Here is a 19,747-nt window from a genome sequence, read left to right as displayed (position 1 = left end):
TTGTAAGACCTTCACACTCCTATTAACCATCATACTAGATGTCCTTACTCATGACATAGAAAAGGGAAGGGGGGGAAGGCATATAGATGGAGAATAAAAAAAACTTGTCTTTTTTCACAGATGACATGATAGTCTATGTAGAAAATCCCAAAAACTCAACAAAAAAATATCCTGGAACTAATAAACAATTACAGCCAGATTACAGGATTACAGGATACCAAGTTAATATACAAAAGTCAATTGCTTTCAAATTGGAATTTGAAATAAAAAATACATCACTTTTATTAGCACCAAAAAAAAAAAAAAGAGAGAGAGAGGCAGGAAGGAGGCAGGCAGACATAGGTATAAATTTAACAAAATATGTGCAAGATCTATACTAAGAGAACTACAAAATTGTTGAAAGAAATACAAATGTAAATAAATGGAGAGATATTCCATGTTCACAGATTGGAAGACTCAATATTTTAAAGATGTCAGTATTTCCCAATTTGGTATTCAACACAATTCCTATCAAAATCCCAGCAAATTATTTTGGGTATCAACAAACTGGTTCTAAAGTTTATAGAAAGACAAAAGAGTAGCCAACACAATATTGAAGAAGAATAAAGTTGGAGAACTGTCACTACTAGGCTTCAAGACTTACTGTATATCTGTAGTAATCAAGACAATATGGTATTGGTGAAAGAAGAGATAAATAGATCAATTGAACAGTAGAAAATCCAGAAATAGACCCACACAAATGAGACAACTGATCTTTGACAAATGAGCAAAGGCAATTCAAAAGAGCATAGATAATCTTTTCAGCAAAAGGTACTGGAATAACTGGATATCCAGTCACAGAACTTAGACATTTTACAAAAATTAAAATGGATCATAGACCTAAATGTAAAATGCAGAACTCTAAAATGTCTAGAAGATAACATAAGAGAAACAGAGGTGACCTTAGGTTTGGTGATGTATTTAGATACAACACCAAAGGCATGATCCATGAAAGAAAAAGATAAATGTGACTTCATCAAGATCGAAAACTTCTGCTCTACATAAAGACACTGTTGAGAGAATGAAAAGACAAGTCACTGGGAGAAAATATGTGCAAAATGCATGTCTGATAAAGACTTGTATTCAGAATATACAAAGAACTCTTGAAAGTCAGCAACTAAAAAAATTCAAAAAGAGGCAAAAGATCTGCACAAGATACCTCACCAAAAAAGATATACAGATGGCAAATATGAAGAAGTGCTCAATATCACGTCATCAGGCAATTGCAAATTAAAACAATGAGATGTGCCTATTAGAATCGCTAAAATCCAAAATACTGACAACAGCAAGTGCTAATGAGGATGTGGAGCCACAGGAGCTCTCATGCATTGCTGGTCGGTATGCAAAATGGTGCAGTCACTTTGGAAGACGCTTGGGCATTTTTTACAAAGCTAAACATAATCTGACTATACTATCCAGCAGTCACGCTCCCTGGTGTTTAACCCAAATGAGTTGAAAACGTACACAGGGCTTTTTATAACAGCTTTATTTATCATTGTGAGATGTGGAGGCAACCAAGGTGCCTTTCAGTAGATGAATGGATAAACAATCTGTGATACATCCATAGAATAGAATGTTATCCAGTGTTTAAAAAAAAAAAAAAGAGCTATCAAGCTGTGAAAAGACGTGAAGGAACCTTAAATGCGTATTTCTCGGTGAAAAAAGACAATCTGAAAAGGCTGCACACTGTTTGCTTCCAGCTATGACATTCTGGAAAAGGCAAGACTGTAAAGACAGGAAAAAGTTAGTAGTTACCTGGGGTATGGGGACAGGGAAGAAGGAATGTCTAGGTGTAGCATGGGATTTTGAGTGCCTGGAAACTTGTGAATGAACCATAATGGTGGCTACATGATGGTATGCATTCGTCAAGACTCATAGAACTGTACAACACAAAGAGTTGTAGTGTAAATGATGGACCTAGTGTAAATGATGGACTTTGGTTAATAATGTATTCATCAATAGTAACAGATGTACAAGTTGTGAATAATAGGGGAAACTGCAGTGGGAGGGGGAGGGTGTAGTCATTTTCTGTACTTTATATTCAATGTTTTCTGTAAACCTTAAACAGTAAAGTGAGTGAAAATAAAAAATAAGACTAGGAAATGGGAAGAAACTAGTCATTCTGTTGTTTTCTTTATGCTTTATCAAAACCACTGTTAAACAACACTGAGTGTCCTGTGCTCTTTCCCTCTACTACCAGTCAGTCTTTTCTTCCCCCAAGATGATGAGAAGTCCAGCACCTCTCCCAAGACAAAGTGGATGAGATGACTTTGATCCCAAACCTAGCTATAACCAGTTGACTTATTTCAAGAAGGCACGGGGTTCTGACCTTTTCATTGCATTCCCTGGGGCTTAAATAATGGAGCATGATGACATTCAATTGCACTTTCTTTACATCGAGCCATGGAGAGTGTTAGGAGCTGAATTGTGTCTCCCCAAAACTTACATGTAGAAGTCTTAAGCCCCAGGACTTAGAATGTGATTGTATTTGGGGATGGGGCCTTTAAAGAGGTAATTAAGTTAAAATGAGGTAATTATTGTGGGCCCTATTCCAGTGTGCCTGATGTTCTTATAAGAAAAGGAAGTTTGGACCCAGGTGCAGAGGGAAGGTGGTATGAAGATACAGTGAGAAGACAGCCATCTGAAGTTAAAGAGAGCAGTCTCACAAGAACCCTTCCCTGCTGACATCTTGATCGCAGAATTCCGGCCTCCAGAATTGTGAGAAAATAAATTTCTGTTTAAGCCATCCAGTCTGTGGTGCTTTGTTATGGCAGCTCTAGCAAATTGGGGCAAGTTTTTATTGCCTTTTTTTCTTCCTGTTTTCTAAAAGAAATAAAAGTTCAAGCAAGTATAATTTTTGGACACAGTAACATCACAAGAATATAAAAATCATGAAATGTTTTCCATGGTTGCACTGTAGAATTAACCTTTTAGGTAGATATTTATAGAGCTTTGTGAAAATTTATATTGAGAAATTGCAGATTTTAAACTATCTTTTCAAAACTATTTCTTGATCAGTTAAATTTCCTTGTCAAGTAGTTTTATTTTTTTTAAAGGTTCTTATAGACAGTACATTTCCTGAGTTCACACATGTTTGAATATATCTGTCTTTATATTTTAGTGACATGGGTGGGTATAAAATTGTCACTTTATTATTTTTAAAAATTTGGCTGAAATTAATCACTTCGTTATATCCTAGCACTAAGTGTTACTAAGGAGAAATTTGACACTGGCTTGAAATATTCCCATCTTACTTTGTCCCCTCTGTGCGATTAAAGAATTATTTCTCTATTCCTGAAATTCAGTGGTAAACAACTCTCAATAAAAACTGATATTCTGTATAATTTTTTACATAGACTATTTGATTCGTACTTCAGGGAAATTTTGTAGTAAGTTTTCTGCTTGATCTGCTGGGGTATCTGTTTAAGGAAATGACCTTTTGTTAGCTTTTCTTCTTTCTTTATATATTATATTTTCTTAATGTTTTACCTTGCTTGTTCCTCTGTTCACTGTGATTAGCTCAAGCCCTTTTGTACTTTATTATTTCAGTTTTTAACTCTATTCTGTTTCTTGCTATTTCTAATTCATTCCCTGATATTATTTTGTTCTCAATTTTTTTCTTTAGTAGTACAGTTTTGTCTTTTTTATTCTGTTTTTAAAATTTAACTGACGAGTAATCATTTTCTGGAGTTCACGTCCTTATTAAGGTTCTTTTGTCACAAAAAGTTGTAGAGAGTTTCCTTCTGTTTCTTTGAGATTTCTACTCTTTGTCTTCTTATGCTATCTTCATATCTCCTTGTATTTACCTTTCAGTAGTATGCTTGTATAATTTAAATTTAAACAATCCTTTAAAAATATTTATTATGAAAAATTTAAAGCACAAAAATACAGGGAATGGTATAATTATGTCCTTTCTTTTCATCTTGCATATGCAGAACATAGGCTACTCTGCTTGACTTGCCCTTTGTTCTCTATAGTGTGGTCGAGTTTTCCTCAGTGTCGTTCATACTCAGAGTCCTGATTGTTTCCTTAGACCTGCAGCTCGGAAGGTGAGCATTGCTCCTGTTGCCTTCTCTGTAGCCTGAGGATGCAGGGAAATGGCATAGGCCTGGCTCCAGCTATGTTTCCTTTGCTTAAGGATATGGATTCTGTTTTCTCTTTTGACCCAGTGCCCTATCTTAATATTCTCTTGGCCCAAAGTGCACCCAGTTATTGTGTGGGTGATCCCTTACTCTCAGACTGTTCTTCCAACCCACACAGGTCTTAGAGCTCTTCTGCCCCTCCAGAGCGTCTTGCTGTAGATGCTTTTACTCCTGAAGATTTTGTTACCGAGCCCAAGCTCATACTGCTCACCACATGACAGGCCAATAAATTGAGAGACGAGTTGTTGGGATAAGAAATAATGACTTTATTCAGAAGACCAGCAGACTGAGAAGATGGTGGACTAGTGTCCAAAAGACCCATCTTGCCCAGGTTTGGGTGCTAGTTTCTTTTATGGAACAGAGAGGTGGGAGGTGAGGAGGTAACATTAAAAAGGTAAGTTGTTGCAAATATTTCCTGGTTTCCACCAGACTCCAAGGGGGTGGGTCAGTTTCTTCTTTCCTGCAGCCATTCACAGGTGGGCCTGGTCAGGATGCTTCCTGTGAGCTGAAAAAAGGGATTTATCTTAATGTTCAGGCATAAGAGGTGGGGTTCCCAGAGATGGGCTGTTATGCATAACAAAGGTTAAAGTAAAAGAAATACATCCAATATGGAGTCAGATTTGTTCTTCCCTATTACAATTTCTTTTTGAATTTTACCTGAGCTTCCTGTTCAACCCTCCAACTACTTTTCTCCAAAGTAAGAAATAATTGTGGAAATTCTCAATATTTCATTCCCTCTCTTTCTGGAGCTTAGGGTTAAGGCTAGGAAGCTATGCCAAGCCATGCCAGAATATTTTTTTTTTCTTTTTTCACTACTTATTGAAGTCTATGGCATGAAGTTGTATGCTTTTCCTTGTTTGGTTCTTGCTCTTGAAATTTTCGCTGTGCTAATAATTATTGTTAGTTACGTTAGATGTTGGAGGAGATGAATTCTGAGCTCCTGCTTTAATTCACAATCATTGCTATTTTAATAAGAAGATTGGAGATTAAAATATCAGGCCCTGCTATCTTGTGATTGTTTTTAATCCAGAAGCTCTCTTTAACTGGAAATACAGAGATCTCTACACTATTACAAGAGGCTATTTGATATGCCTGTTTTTATCTTCTATTCACTTTCCTAGCACTGCTCTTAGCACCTACCCTCTACTAATTGATGCAATAGGAATAATTTAACCCTTAAGAAGGTAACTGTTCTAGCCTATGATATTACACCAATTAACATGGGATAATACTAGGAATAATGGTGAGAAAACAGAACAGTAGTAAAAATCGCCAAGCCAGAAGGATTGTTAAAGGACAAAGAGTTCAATTGCCCATTTTTACAGATAGAAATGGAAGGAAGTGTGGAGGATTATAAATGCAGAGTCTTGGCCTTTGAGCCAAGCTTCCTAACTCCCAGGAAGGAATTATTTTTGCATTTTATCTCTTTCTCTACTACCCCATAGTGGATCCTCAGATTGTTACTTTCTAGCTGTTTTAAGAAATGAGAAATTTAATACTTAGCCCTCAGGTTAGTTCAACCCAACCTAAGGATTAAGTACCAAGGAAGGACATGATTTATTCACTGCACAAGAGGACCATCTATCTACCCACAACATCCAGCTCCCTCCATTATAGCTGGTGTTGACTCAGTGGATTATAATATCTCCTCCCTTTCTATTATTCATAATGCATACCACTTAAGACTGATAGTGCTATTAAGAGCTCTGTCAAAGGGGTTGAATATACCAGGTGAAGGAAGATTACTGGTTTGGTCAAGCATGTATAAGACCTTCAGCTTCCAGCCATGATGGAGAAACTAGAAAAAGACATGTCCTCCCATTGTTTAAAAAAAATGAAACTGGACAAAATATATGAAATAACCGCTTTCAAACACTGAGTCTTAAAATCACTCCAGCCTTCTGCCTGAAGGGCACTGTCTAAAGCAAAGCTTCAGGGTTGAGGGGAGGATCCCTTGCAGAGGTCTTGAGTTCAGGAGATTATTATTAGGGATCAAGAAGTCTGAGATGCTGGAATTTCTGGGGCAGAGCAGCATAGAGGAGGGAGCTAGATGGAGAAAGAGCTGTAGAAATCTTCAGGGTTCTCTGTGAGTCTGTTGATAAAAACTAAGCTATGCTAACATAAGGTAAAACTCCACCAGGCTGGGCTAACAATGACCAGGTGCCCTCAGATGAATCATTCCCAGAGGACACAAGATCTAGGAAACATGCAAGTTCTGACCAGCCAAATGGGGAATCTTTGTCAACTATATGGAACATTTAGTAGAAACCTCAGAAGGGTGATACCTTAGTAATAGTACTAAATTAGACATAGAGTAAACACAGAGAGGAAGGGAGGGAAGGAAGAAGCAGTCGAAGCCAAACAGGAGTTGACAGTGTTCCTGTCAACAATAACAGGGCGTTAACAATGAGTTACTTTGAAACAATTATTAAAAATATGGTCAAGGGACTTCCCTGGTGGTGCAGTGGTTACGAATTCCACCTGCTGGTGCAGGGGACTTGGGTTTGATCCCTGGTCTGGAAAGATCCCACATGCTGCGAGCAACTAAGCCAGTGAGCCACAACTACTGAGCCTGTGCTCTGGAGCCCGTGAGTCACAACTACTGAGCCCTCGTGCCACAACTACTGAAGCCTTTGAGCCACGACTACTGAGCCCACGTGCAGCAACTACTGAAACCCGTGCACCTAGAGCCTATGCTCTGCAACAAGAGAAGCCACTGCAATGAGAAGGTAGCACACTGCAATGAAGAGTAGCCCTCACTCGCTGCAACTAGAGAAAGCCCGCACACAGCAACAAAGGCACAACGCAGCAAAAAATATATATATATGGTCAAGGATTCAAAGAAAAACATCATGAAAAGATCAGTGGAAAGTATTATAACGAGATCCAAACAGAACTTTACAGCTGAAAAATACAGTATCTTAAATAATAAATTTACAGTATAAGGATAGCATCCAATGAAAACTTAAGAATATCAGTAAATGTGAACACATAGCAACAGAAACTACCATAATAGAAAAACATAAAGAAAAAAAATTCAAAAGAACCAAATTTTAGTGACCTCTAGGCAGTAAATTTTAACAACTAGCTCAATGGGGGGAAAAAGACTTGATTTATAGCATAGGCCAATTTTTATGATGTAAATACTCACACTATTGTTGATTTCAAGGTACCAATGTGACATCACTGAACACAAAATTTTCCAAATTTGATTAATTATAAACCAACACACACATCCAATAAGCTAAACAAAGAAACAAACAAATAACCAAGCTGAAGAAACAGAAAAACACAGCAAAGTATATCATTATCATAATCAAATTTTTGAAAATCGTGATTAAAAAGATCATCTTAAAAGTAGCCAGAGGAAGCAATACACAGAAACAAAGACCAAGAGCAAGCATTTCATCTAAAACCGATCACATCTTTAAACTACTGGTGCTGGTTGGGGGAGTGAACCTAGAGTTCTAAACTCATTGGAAATGTCCTTCAGAACTGAAGGATTAAGATTTCTACCTTACAAAGCTAGAAAATGAGAGAATATCAACTCCAAAGTACAAGGAAGAAAAAATAAAGATGAGTTGAAATTAATAAACCAAGGGTCGGCAAACCACAGCTTGCAGGCAAAATCTGGCTCACCTCTTGTTTTTGTAAATAAAGTTTTATTTGAACATGGTTCCACTCATTCATTTACTTGTTGTCTAGTGCTGCCTTAGAGATCATATGGCTGAAAAACCTAAAATATTTATTTGGCCACGAACAGAAAACATTTACCACCTTTTTAAGTAGAAAATAGAGATAAATCAATGAAACCAAAGGATTCTTTGGAAAATCAATAAAATTGGTAAATCTATACCTAAGATGATAAAAAAAAGAAAAAAATACAAATTTCTAATACCAAGAATGAAAGAGAAGACATCACTATCAATCCTACAGACATTAAAAGGATAAAAAGAGAATAGTACAAATAAATTTATGCTGTTAAATTTGGTAACTTAGAAGCAATGGACAAATTCTTTGTAATATAAAAATTGATAGAAAATCTGAATAGCCATGTATATAGTAAACTGAATTCATAATTAAAAATCTTTCTACAAGGAAAACTCCCAGCCCAAATGTCTTCACTGGTGGATTTTACCAAACATTTTTTTTTTACTTTTTAAAAAATTTTTTTTATTTTATTCATTTATTTTTGGCTGCATTGGGTCTTTGTTGCTGCGTGCGGGCTTTCTCTAGTTGTGGTGATTGGGAGCTACTCTTCATTGTGGTGCACGGGCTTCTCATTGCTGTGGCTTCTCTTGTTGCTGAGCACGGTCTCTAGGCACGTGGGCTTCAGTAGTTGGGGCTCATGGGCTCTAGAGCACAGGCTCAGTAGTTCTGGCACACAGACTTAGTTGCTCCACGGCATGTGGGATCTCCCTGAACCCCGTTGCATCGGTAGGTGGATTCTTAACCACTGTGCCACCAGGGAAGCCCTACCAAACATTTTAAGAAGAAAAAAATAATAATAATATTCACAAACTCTTTTAGAAAATAAAGAAGGAACCCTTTCCACTCAATTTTTGAAGCTAACATCACTCTTATACCAAAACCAGACAAATACGTCAAAGAAAAAAACCTGCACACCAATATCTCTCAGGAACCTAGATGCAAAAATCATTAATTAATAAACTATTAACAAACTGAATCTAACTATGTGTAATAAGCATAATATATTATGACCAAGTGGAATTTTTCTTGGGAGTGCCAGGTTGACTTAACATATGAAAAATTAATGTAACTCAACCTTAACAGAATAAAGAAGGGGAAAATAAGTTTTCCTGCTTCAGGAGGAGAAGAAAAGGTGCATTTGACAAAATTTAGTCTGCAATTATTACAAAAACTTGCACCAAAATAGGAATAAAAGGCAACTGATAAAAGACATTTTTCTACATAATATGTACAGCTAACATCACAGTTAACAGAAAAGATTGAATCCATATTCCCTAAGATCAGGCTCCATCCCCATCACTTCTTTTCAGCCTTGCACAAGAAGTCCTTGCCAGGCTAGCCAGTACAAAAAAAGCAAGACAGCAATAAAAGGCATTTTTTGTCTTGGAAACAAAAATGTTCATTTGTTTTACTTGCAGATGACATGATTGTGTGTAGAAGTTCCTAAGGAATCTCCAGAACTTACGTTAGAGCTAATGAGTGAATTAAGAAGGCCACAGGATGCAAGGTCAGTATACAACACCACTTGTATTCCTACATACTGAAAAATTAGAAAATGAAAAATTTTAAATACCATTATATTTATATACTGTCATCGAAATCATGAAATATTTAAAGATAAATTTAACAAAATATTTGCAAAACCTATTCACTGAATACTATAAAAATTGGTGAGAGAAATTAAAGATGTAAAGAAAAATATCATGTTCATGGATTGAAAGACTCAATATTGTTAAGATGTTAGTTCTCCCCAAATTAATAGATGCAATGCCAATCCCAATCAAAATCCCAGCTAGCTATTTTGTAGAACTGGACACGCAGATCCTAAAATGTATTGGGCTGGCCAAAAAGTTCCTTTGGTTTTTAAGTAAAAATAAAAGACACATTTTCACCAAGAACTTTATTGAACCACGTAGTCACCATTTTGTCCCACTACCTTCTGCCATTTTTCAGGCAACTTCATAATTCCATCTTTCCAAAACTTTTTATCTTTTTGAGCAAAGAACTGTTCCAGGTGCCTTTTACAGTCTTCCAGGGGATGGAAAGTTTTTCCATTAAAAGAATTTTGTAAAGACCGAAATAAATGGAAATCTGAAGGTGCAATGTCTGATGAATACTATGGATGAATCAGAACTTCCCAGCCAAGCTGTAAGAGTTTTTGCCTGGTCATCAAAGAAACTTGCAGTCTCATGTTATTCTGATGGAAGATTATGCGTTTTCTGTTGACTAATTCTGGATGCTTTTCGTCGAGTGCTGCTTTCACTTGGTCTAATTGGGAGCAGTAGCTGTTGGAATTCATCGTTTGGTTTTCTGGAAGGAGCTCATAATAGAGGACTCCCTTCCAATCCCACCACGTACACAACATCACCTTCTTTGGATGAAGACTGGCCTTTGGTGTGGTTGGTGGTGGTTCATTTCATTTCCCCCACGATCTCTTCCATTCCACGTTATTGCACAGTATCCACTTTTCATCGCCTGTCACAATTTGTTTTTAAAATGGAACGTTTTCATTACGTTGAAGTAGAGAATAACATGCGGAAATACGGTCAAGCAGGTTTTTTTCGCTTAACTTATGTGGAACCCAAACATCAAAGTGATGAACATGACCAAGCTGGTGCGAATGATTTCCAACGCTTGGTTTGGATAATTTGAATATGTCGACTATCTCCCGTGTGATATAACGTTGATTGTTCTCAATTAAAGTCTCTGTTTGATCACTATCAACTTCAACTGGTCTACCCGACCGTGGAGCACTGTCCAGCGAGAAATCTCCAGCACAAAACTTCGCAAACCACTTTTGACACGTTCAGTCAGTCACAGCACATTCTCCGTACGTGACACAAATCTTTTCTTTTTTTTTTGCGTTTCAGTTGTGTTCTTATCTTTCTTGAAATAAATAAAGCATAATATGCAGAAAATGCTGCGCTTTTTTTCCATATTCGGTATTAAAATGGCTACACAAAAATTCACCAATTTTGATTTTTTTTTTAAATGCACGCTTATATGACAGCTATCACAATACAGTCTAACAAAATTGTTTCAAATGAAGTTAAAGACAACTAAGGGCAAAAAACCAAACAAACTTTTCGGCCAACCCAATATAAGGAAATGCAGAGGACATACTGTAGCCAAAATAATTTTAAAACAAGGACACATTTGGAGGATCTCAAGACGTATAGAATGAGAGTAATCAGGACAAGTCTAAGTTTTGATAAACAGATAAAAGGAATAAAATAAGGGGTCCAGAAATAAGCCCATACAAATACGGTCAACTGATGTTCAAGAAAGGGGCCAAGGGGAACAGATGGTCTTTTTAAGAAAAGATGCTGGTGCATTTAGGTATCTATCTAGGAAAAAAGAAACCTCAGTACTTCCCTCTTATCATATACAAAAATTAACATGAAAAGGATCATAGGCCAAAATACAAATATTAAAACTATAAGGTTTCTAGAAAAAAACATAGGGGAAAATTTTTGTGATCTCAGTATAGGCAAAAGTTTTAGATAGGTAACAAAAAGCTATACCTATAAAAATTATTGATGAATTAGACGTCATCAAAATTTTAAATGTTTGCTCTTCAAAGGACACTTAAGAATACAAAAAGGCAAGTCACAGACTCAGAAAATATACTAACAATGCATGTATTTGGCAAAAGACATGCAGAGCATATACAAAGAAATTTATAACTCAATAATTAGAAGACAACCCAACTTTATAAAGAGGGAAGCAAATTAATCAAACATTTGACAAAATAATATATATGAATGACCAATAAGCATATGAAAAGATGCTTAACAGTATTAGTGAACAGGAAAATGCAAATTAAAATCATCATGAGCTACTACTATATATCCATCATAATGGATAATATGAATGACAACACCAAATATGAAAGATATGACTCAGCTGGAACTCTCATTGATTGCTCTGGGAAAATAAAATGGTAAGGCCATTCTAGAAAATACTTTGTCTGTTTTATGTAAAGTTAAACATCTATTTACCCTGAAACCCAGCCATCTACTTCTAAGTATTTACCAAGAGAAATGAGAACATTTGTACACACTTATTATACACATACTTTCGGAGCAGTCTTACTCAAAATAATTAAAAACTGGAAACAAGCTGTGGCCATCAACAGGAGAATGGTAAATAGAGGAGTAGTCACGCAAAGGAATAGTACTCAGGAGCAAAAATGAATGAGCTACTGATAGATGCAAAAGCATGAACAGATTTTAACAATGTTATGATGAAGAAAAAAAGCACATACTTAAATACAGGCACAAAAGAGTACATACTGTATGATTTCGTTTATATGAAATTCTAAACATCAAAACTGATCTCTAATGATAGAGAGCAGATGAGTGGTTGCCCGGGGCAACAGCTGGGCATGGGGTTATCTGTAAATAGGCACTAGGGTACCTCTGGGAGATGATGGAAATGTTATGCAACTTGATTGTTCTGGTGGCTGCCTGGGAGTTCATTTTTGAAACTCATTGAAAACTGGTGCACTTTAAAGGGTGCATTTTATTGAGTGTAAATCATACCTCAATACAGTCTTTTTAAAAACTCTTCTTTAAATAAATAAATAAAACTTCTGTTTGAACCTTGAAACAAATGTTCAAATTTCTTTAATTAGAGAACATTTAGGAGTGCTAAAAGAAATAAGGGTTTGCTTATTTTTATCAGCAGTATCTAAGAAAGACGCAAGATGGCGATGTTACTCCAAGAAAGCATATACTCCCCCGGCCTCCTCTCAAATCAGGTTCTAGGCCCAGCACTTTCTTCTCCAGGAGCTTTCAGGAGTCTTTTCCAATATACTTAATTATTGTCTACATTCCAACTATGCCAACAGATTCTTTAAATATCTCCAGAACTTTTAAAGTTCTTCTAAGCATTAAAAATTTTTCTATTGTTGTCAAAGTCAAAATTGAAATAGTTCACAATCAATAAGATTGTTGTTAGGAAGATTTATGTCTACTACAAGTTGTTACTAGCCAATTGAACTGTCTGAGATTTGTCTTACCTCTAGAAAAAGTGCCTGCATTTCGAAAATTAATACAGTCATCCCTCGGTATCTGAGGGGATTGGGTCCAGGACCCCTGTGGATACCAAAATCCAAAATCTAGGGATGCTCACGTTCCTTATATAAAATGGCAGAGTATTGCATATAACCTACACACAAACTCCCCTATACTTTAAATCATCTCTGGATTACCTATAGTACCTAACACCATGTAAATGCTATCGTTATGTAAATAGTTGTTTATAAGTATAATATACATGCTTTGTAAATAGTTGCCAGCTTGCAGAAAACTCAAGCTTTGCTCTTTGGAACTTTCTGGAATTTGTTTTTTTGAACATTTTGGATCGTAGTTGGTCGAATCCCCGGGCGCAGACCCCATGGATACAAAGGGCCTGCTGTACTTTGATTTGTATTTCAGACAGTCAGCCACTAGAGGGCAGTACAGAAACATAAATAAGATACCAAAATGCAAAGTGGAAAACGCCAGTGGAATTGTGTGGTTATTACTCTATGGGCACCGGGTTTAGCGTAGGAACCAACTAGATCTTCTACAAAAAGAGACTGAAATGAGATGATTAGTGAGCACCAAAAAGCATTCATTCTATCAGAGTAAAGGGTGAAAAGAAAATGAATACATTTCTAGAAACCATTTATTTGATTCAGAATTTTTTTGTTTAAAACATTATTTCTCAGTAATAGAGTGTCGAGGAACTCTCCTGAAGATAACTGTAATCGCGACATAATATATTTTAAACACTACATGAAGACGTAGGAGAGAGAGGAAAAGCAGGCAGATTCTGCAGGGGGTGGACGTGGAAGGAGAGAGGTCACTTGGTAAATTTCCCATTTTTATGACTCTTCCCCTGAGGGCAGACCCCAGTCCCAGGGGTGAACCTCGTGATAGTGAAAGCAGAGGCCAGAGTTCAGGGCGGGCACGGTGATGGTGTGAGGGGAGGTGCCCTCACCTGTAGCAGCCCCACACCTGGCCCAGGAGGCGGAGCCCGGGGCTCATCCCTGCTGCTCATCCCTGCCACCGTCGGGGACACCTTGAGCTGTTCATAAACCTCCCTGAGCTTCAGTTTGTTCTTGCAGATCCTGAAGGAAAGCACGTCTTTCTCACGGGTTCTTTTTGAGGATTAACGGATAATGTGTACGGGGCCTGGCACATCGCAGTTCGGTGAGTGCTGTCTGCTTCCCACTTCTCTTTTGTGGCTTACGTGGAATCTTGTGACTAATTCTCAATTTCTGAGGTAAAGTCTGGTGGCCAACCCCGCAGTCAGCTTGAGACTCTGGTCCTGAACTTTTTTTTTATAAAGGGCCGTGAGAAAAGAAAAAAGCTTCTCACAAGCTTAGTCTATCTTCTCATCCCCCTTTTAAAATGCAGGTTTGAAGAAGAATCTGCCACATTTTTGCAGTGAGTGCTAGCTTGCGGGACCCCCTAAAAGAAGCCCTCAGATGACAGCTGCCTGTAAGGAACTGCAGGAGTTAGCACTTCCCGGGAATGTTTCAGAACCACTGCCTGTCTCCAGCTTCCTGTCACCCTGCACCCTCCAGTCTTTGTTCATCTTTATTTCCTGTGGCCTCCTACTTTCTTCTTGGTGGTTAATTTTACAGAATTTTGAGTGATCGTGTGCACCAGCTTTTAAGAGGGCTACCGCCCCTCTCTACTCTGGAATCATCTGTGATTCGCCTTGTTCCCACCTCTCCCATCCCAACACTCACTGCAGGTCCCGTAATTAGACTAAGCAGTCTTTGCCCCTCTACCTTTCCCCACTCCCCTGGACCACGGTGGTAGCCTCCTAACTGGTTCCCTGCTTCCCTCCATGTCACCTGCATGCCATTCTCCTCCAGATCCAAGAGTTAAACTATTAAATATGCTTATCAATTTTTATTAATCCTTCACTTTAACTTCTCCCATAGCTTCTTTTTTTTTTCTTTTTTCCCATAACTTCTTATTCTAGTTAGAACAAAACCTCATCTCCTTACCAGTCCCCTGATTACTTCTCTGAAGTCACCCCTAATACTCTTTCCCTCATTCACTGTGGTGCTCGATTTCTTTCTGTCCCACAGACATTTCAATCTCATCCTTTCATCCAAGCCACTGTTCTTGCTGTTCCCTGTGTTTGAATGTTCTTTCTCTGCTGGGCTGCCTGCCCTTTATCACTCCCGCTTTGACTCTGTTACCATCTCTTCCAAGAAGCCCTTCCTGACTGTCCTGCCTAGGTTGGTCCTGACCCAGCCTCAGTCCCTCTCGATCCAATTGCACTGTTCTGCTTCCTTCACAGCACTTATCACTATCGGAAATTGTATCTCTATCTATTTATTTGTTGCAGCACCATCCAGTTCAGATATAGAGTTTATTGAGAAAAACCTTCAAAGAAGTAGTAGAAGCAGATAGAATCTCCTTGACTCTTGTTACTTGTCAGAGCTTAGGCCGGGTATAGATATGTCCCATGGCCAAGGTACCAATGAAGAAGGACAGTCCCCTGCAATGTTCCATACATTTGTGGTGAGTACTTTGTGGATGAGGGACGGGGTCAGAGAACATCCTTGAGATCACGTAAGTTCCCTGGCTGGGGAAGTGGCTTTGATGGAAAGGAGGATGCTCCAGGTCATGAAAACTAGTAATTAGCCCATCCTTCTGTTAAACTGGCTCAGGTCTCCTTCCCAAGCTCTCTGCTCAGCCACCAGAAGTGGGGAGGGCCTGAGCAGCGGGGCCCATCGGCTCTGTCTCCCCATAGAGCCAGGGATGCTGTCTGTCTTGTTTGCCACTAGAACAGTACATGGAAAGGCACATAGAAAGGTAAACAAAAAATAATTTGTTGAAGGAATAAAATAATAATAGCATGAGTAATGATGAAGTAAATGACTGAAAAAGGAACTGAAAGTTAGAAGGAAAGGCCATATTTACTTGAAGTTATGTCTCGGTAGTGACAGAGGCCTGCTAGGGAGATGTCTGAATTTACGGCAGTGCTGTAACTGGGAGCAGAAGCCACAGGTGCAGGGCAGTCACTGCTGTGACTCCAGCTATTGCTCTTAAATACACAGCCAAGCTCGTGTCATGCTGTCCATTCCTCATTTATTGAATTCTAATCGTCAGCTTGACGTGCACTGTCTCTTAAATCAGCGGTGCATTCATTGGTAATGGAACCAAAGTTTCATGATCATTTTTGTAAGAGGAACAGATCGGGATTTGGGGGAAGACATCTTCCCAGTGTCTCTGTTTCATCCTAAGACTGTTTTCTTCATCTCAAACCAAGACCACATCTGCCCTGGATTGCTTTTGGCAACAAAAGTGATAATGAGGTCATTTCCACTACAGTAGGGTCATTGTTGGTAATGCTTATTGCGTCGTGATCAGTTTCTGGAATGCTTCTAAATCAGCAAAGTTAGAAAAAAATTATTAAATGAAGGAAGAGTATATGATGAGCTAAATCCTGAGGAGTATGACTAATAGCACAATGTAAAATCCTCAAGTTCTTGATTAAATTCAGGTCTTGAGGATTTCTCATTATAACAAAGTTCCCTGGGGTTTAAGTCAGCATTCTAGTTTTACTTATTTCATAAATATCAATCCTTGGGGTAGATATTATTGACTCATAAAATTAATAAGATTTACTTTCATAATGTTGATAAAAATCTATAAAGTAGGCAAAACAAATCTTTTGCAGGCTCTACCGTGACCCATTTCTGGGGTCATTTTCCTCTACCAGTGTAATATCTGTTTTCAGGGCTCTTAGGGACTAAAGAATGACACATAATGGAGAAATTACACAAGTTATTTCGCTGTGTATTTCTAGAAGTCAAGTAATCTGCTGCAGTAATTTTAAAGCAATTTTCTTAAACTAACAATTAGCTTAATACAATCATAAACTGACATTTTACACCCTTGGCTGGCTAGTCCTTAAAATTCTCTTCCACATCATCTTTCCCCATTTCTATTCTACTCTCTTCCTGTTCCTTCTCGGACTATTTACTGATTGTTTTCTTGCTGTGATCACCTCCTAAACATTAGTGAAACTCCACATTCAACCCACTGGTCTTCTCACTGGCCTCCAAGTCCCTCTGTCCCCCACCAAACCCTTTGTAATTTCATTTCAATATTGTGATAAACATCATCTACTTTCCAACCTCTCTCACTTACCACCACTTTCCATACCCAGTCATCAAGCCTCATAGTATATATTTCCTTAGAACCTTTCCTATCTTTTCCTTTCTCTACATCTTCATTCTACCCAAAATCACTATAATCGCAGGTCTCTAAAGCTCGGTAGTCACTCAAGGTTCACAGCCACTGGGAGGCAGCAGTGCTGAATCCTTAGGTCTCTTGAGGATTTGCCTCAGGTCCACTCAAGCCCTCTTGTATGAAGCATGACCTCTTCACTATAAATAAGGCTCTAAGTTGATTATGCTAAAATTATAGGGAATATATTGGGATGAACGCAAATGATGCTAGCAGATACTTCTTAATATAAAGAATTTATAAGAATTGGGGAATAAAAACCATGGGATTGAAAGCTGTGAGCCTGGCATCCAGAAGGGATGGGGGAGGGGATGAGTGGGAAACCGCAGCTGGAGTGGCCTGGGGTCAGATTTCTGCCCCACCATCAGTTTGACACTGGGCGAGATACTTACGTGATTTTAGCTTTTCCTGATCTGTTAACTGGAGATAGGAATATCTCCACTCAAAGGGGTATTTTGACAGTTAAATAATATTGTATATAAAGTTTCCATCCTGGAAACTTGCACGTGGTAGGTTCTCATCAAATCATAGCTATTAATACTTATAGGCACAGCACTTCTGCACTTGAAAAGCAAAATATCAATAATATCTTTAACTAATGGCTTAAGGAAATAATTATCAAAATGCCATAAAGAAATGCACATTATCTGCCAAGGAAGAGTGCTAATAGCCATTCCTAAAGGAGCCTGGAGTGTCTGTAATGGAGAGAAGTTATAGGCAGGTCACCCTTACCTTAGACAGGGCAGGACCACGTACAAAATGTTGTTTGACACTTCAGCTTCTGCAAAAAAAGTTTGCCACACACAGCAAGGAAAGTATAGAAGGTTTGCAGATTGTGGTGGTCTTTAAATAAAATCAGTCTAAGGGTCAACCTCTCATCTCTGCCCAGTGACTTCTAAGTTTGAAAGCATTTTCCAGCTACTATCAATTATTTAAGAGAAGTACTGGGGGAAATATAGATAAATAAACCATCGTACATTGCCACTCCCTGGACCACCAGACTCACCTGGCTGTGAGCTGGGTGGGGAGGGCAGAGGTGGTCAGGAGTTGCCATTCATTTGTGTCTACTGCAGACAACAGTAAGAGAGATTGCCACTCGACGGGATTGTAGAGATCCTTTAGTCGAGCATTTCATTTACCGAAGAGGAAACCCAAGCTCAGGCCGGCTGAGCTGGGCACAGTCAGGCAGCTGCTGAATGGCAGAGCCGGCCTGGAGCCCAGTTCTCTCAGCTCCTGGTCCAGAAGTTCCTTCCACTGCACCCCAGCTGCTGCTTTTCAGCATTGAGGTTTGGGGATTGTACTCATTCAAATGCAAATGTTTTGTGTGCTTCTTTAACAGGACATTCTTTTGTCTTACTTTACCAAGTAGGGTTTGCTGTACTGAGTAAATGAGTATAGACCTGGAGGTGTTAAAATCATCAACCTCTTCTAAAGCGTCATTCTTTCCCCTTTGTTTCTATTTGTAACGTGGAACACTTGCTTCTTTTTTTCCTTACAGCTTGAATCGAGACAGCCATCCTTATAACTTGATTTACTTGTTCTAGTGGATGATACAAGTACTGAGAATGAAATTAATGAAATCAGTGTAGCTCACAGGAAGCTCTTGCCCGTCCCCGCTCCCACCCCTCCTTTGGGAATTCATCCAGGGGATACGTTGAGGGAATTCGTTGCTACGAAACAGTGCTGCAGCTGGGCTCAGTGAGGGGTCTGCGTGGTCTCACAAAAGCGAGCAACGTCTGCAGCTTTGAGAAGGTTGGAGATGTTAGGGGCCACCCAGTGTTATACCACTGGGAAAAGTTTCCCCGTCTGGAATGTCCCCACGGGCTCCATTCTGCCACCGCGGGCACTCTCTGACTTCCTGCCCAAGACGGAAACCGTCCTCCGCTTCCATGACAATTGGGGTCATCACCCTGGCTGTCGCACCACTACCCACCCACTTGCCCCCATTCGCGCCTGAGGAGTAAGTCTACCTGTAGGATCCCGGTCACCACCAGGCACATGAAGTAATTCATGATCAGAGTGAAAGGGAATCACACCCAGCACTGGCGGTGGTCAGGCGGGACAAAAAAGAGGCTGCAGCTACCAAGGGAAAGAAGAGAAGAGGAAGAACCAAGGCTGATAATAAGTAGATGCCAACGTGGCCACACTTTTGTTAAAATACTGCAGTATTTCCAAGTGGCTGGTAAATGGTCCCTGCTCCAAGCCTTCACAACGCCCTGTCACTCCAGCCAGTCAAGGCTAATGTCTGTTTCATTTTAATGATTGGTGCCTGTGTCCTAGGCAGTGGATAAATATGTTAAATATTACCCCTTAAGAGAACTAATACTAAAAGTGTGGCAAAAGGACACACTTGTATCTACCTTTAATTATTTTACTCCAGAGAGGAATTTCCATGAGGTACAGTCTCTCATGGAAAATGGAAATACGTAGAAATACTGTTCTAGTTGGTATCCTTCATCATTTAACTCTGATGCGGAAGATTCTGCTTTTACTTTCCTTCCTTGGCAGAAACATCCAGCAGAGAAAACGTTCAGCTCTGGCTCCCGTGAGCCATTCGACAGGGCCTGCTCCTTAGGAAGGAGGAGAGGC

At 38.9% G+C, this 19,747-nt stretch overlaps 1 long non-coding RNA gene across 7 annotated transcripts in view; it reads left to right on the top strand.

Moving 5' to 3' along the window:
• LOC117197834 (uncharacterized) overlaps positions 1-19,747 on the top strand; it is a 135,077-nt gene that overhangs the window by 6,983 nt on the left and 108,347 nt on the right. For 6 of the 7 annotated variants that reach the window (XR_007479264.1, XR_004478735.2, XR_007479260.1 and 3 more), the window contains 2 exons: positions 9,311-9,399; positions 14,008-14,092. This is a non-coding gene — a long non-coding RNA (uncharacterized LOC117197834). Of the gene's footprint in view, positions 1-2,594; positions 2,758-9,310; positions 9,400-14,007; positions 14,093-19,747 lie in introns of all 7 variants that reach the window. The other variant, XR_007479261.1, reaches the window with a different exon arrangement.

The sequence above is a fragment of the Orcinus orca genome, chromosome 9 (assembly GCF_937001465.1).
Source record: "Orcinus orca chromosome 9, mOrcOrc1.1, whole genome shotgun sequence".
Taxonomy (NCBI): Eukaryota; Metazoa; Chordata; class Mammalia; order Artiodactyla; family Delphinidae; genus Orcinus; species Orcinus orca.
Note: the sequence above shows the minus strand (reverse complement) of the source record. Positions and strands in the feature narration are given on the sequence as shown.